Source organism: Diabrotica virgifera, chromosome 6 (genome assembly GCF_917563875.1).
Source record: "Diabrotica virgifera virgifera chromosome 6, PGI_DIABVI_V3a".
Lineage (NCBI taxonomy): Eukaryota > Metazoa > Arthropoda > Insecta > Coleoptera > Chrysomelidae > Diabrotica > Diabrotica virgifera.
In genome coordinates this window covers 35226621-35229048 of record NC_065448.1, presented here as the reverse complement: position 1 = coordinate 35229048, position 2428 = coordinate 35226621, and positions in this window count along the sequence as shown.

Genomic DNA, 2428 nt, shown 5'->3' with positions numbered 1-2428 from the left:
CAGTTGAATCGAAGAGGGTGAGCGCCGAGCGGCGTTCACCAAAGTATCCACTATGTGAAGCTGCTACAACAAGCGGGGTTGACCCTTGTATGGATACGTACCTTTACATATTATTATATGCCGAGTTATGAGTAGCGTTTTTTTTTTTCAAAAACGCAACATTGACTGATTTCTATAAAAATCATTGCTGGTAATAAACATTTAATAAAAAAGTAACAATTATTAATAGTATTAACTCATTCAATGTAACAACAACTTGCAATTAAATATGCTAGTCAACAGAAGCTGCATGAAAGTCAAGAGATGAATGGTAAAGCAAGATAATACAGTTGGCTACAGAAAAAACAGAAATTCTGATCCTGAAAGACCCTAGTGCCTGTCCAAATGTGATTTCTGTAGTAGGTAGTACAAGGATAGAGCCTGTGTACTATACTATCTGTCTGAAGCGGCACCGGCAAATTGCGACGGTAATAATGCGATGAATGACGTCAGATTGCGGTGGAAAAATCAGGAAAAAAAAATAGAACTGTAGAGGTTGCATACCAAATATACATTGATCTGTCGCCATCTACATACTAATAAAAATATGTTCAGAGAATATTTTCGTTTGACGCCGGTCTTTATTTGTGTTATATTAATAAATTTAATTTGTGTTAATATTATTATTGTGTATCAATTTATCAATCAAAGATAGAATAAAAATTATATTTTTTTATATAACGCGGGCACATAAATTTGATACACCCTGTATATTGATTTGTAAATATTTATTAGAAGTTAGCTAGCATGTAAGTGGGTTTCTCCTTTAATGAGCTTTTCGATGAAGAATTAAAGACTTTTGTGAATAATTAAAGTGAAAGGAAGATTTATTTAGGATTATAATGTAAAAAGATTGTTTATTACGGGAAAGGTAGAATCTACAGGTAGAGGTAATTATTATTTTCTAGAAAAATAGTTTAAAAGAAAGTTTGGAATTTTAATCTCTTTTTGTTTAACCCCGAGTAAATGTTGTAGAATTCCCCGAAAGTAATTATTATGATGGTAGGAATATTTTTGAAAGAATGACTGTTTGTTTTCGAATGAAAAGAGAGGAAGGTGGAGAGATAAATGTTTCTGATTGGCTAGGGAATTTGGAGTAGGGAAAGAGAAGCTTGAAAGTTGGGACAGTTTGAGAAAGAAAAGATTATTATGTGATTGGCATCGCTGAAGAGCAGTAAACGTTTTCGTGGATAGTTAGAAAGCAAGTACCAGTGGTTATTTGATAGTGGAGGATAGAGCTGAAAAGTGGAACGAGAGACAGATCAAATTGAGACGAAATACCTCTTTGATTCTGTATTATTGTGAGAAGGAGAGGAGAGAATTTTTGGAGTTGTTTGAATCGAGTACTGGTTAAAAGAAGCCTGGCTCGTTGTTTTTGTTGGAGAATTAGTGCTGGTGTGCTGCTAGATTGAAACTTGAGAACGGAGAGGGCTTTGATGGGTAGCCTAACATAGTCAACAAGGGAGAGCTGTTTTGGGTCAAGAGAAGACGTCAGAGTGAGTGAAGCAAAAGGTCAGTCAATTTATGTGAAAGATATTTTTATGTTCGGAAACTAAAATTTTGAGTACAAGCATATGAATTAAGATTCCAATATTTCAAAACTTAAATAGGAATTATAAGTAATTTTGCGAATACCTAAATTTGTTTGTTTAGCTTGTTTTATCAAAGTCATCGGGAACAAACCGATAAATTGTTACTTGAACTAGAATAAATTTAAGTGGTAAAAATTTCATTCGGACAGCTGTGTCCACAGGTTTTAATTTGATCAATTTTTAGAGTATTGATTTTGATAATAAAAGACAATTCTGTATGCTTATTTTATATTTCTATTTAATTCCTTTTCCTAATATTTTTTCCCGATTAGAACCAACTAAGAGATACTGAAACCACGAGAGAAGATAAGTATAACATAAGATAATTTAGATATTTTTTTTTGTATTATAAAAAGGCACCCTGAGATTTTGTCTTAAATTTTTTGTATGATTTGTGACAATTATTGGATAATTGACTAAATGAATAATTGGAGTAATCAAATAAAGACTAATTGATATAAAAGTAATAAAAAGTAGATCATAACAATATATAAAGACGATTTTTGTTCAATACCAACAAACCGTGTTCCAAATCCATTGACTCCTAAGCAGAAAATATGCCTGCTTTTAAGGTACGTATTTTCATTACTACTGACTATTCAAAGACAAAAAACTTCACCACCGCAATAATCCGTTGACTGAATGTTTTTCGTCGCATTGGCTACCGCATTCAATATGCCGACACTGCCGTATTGCGTTTGCGGTGGCTTCCACCGTTTCCTTGAAAACCACTGATATCGGTGAGCATGGTACAGTTTTCTACGACGCCATTCGCCGAAATATTGCAGTCGCAATTT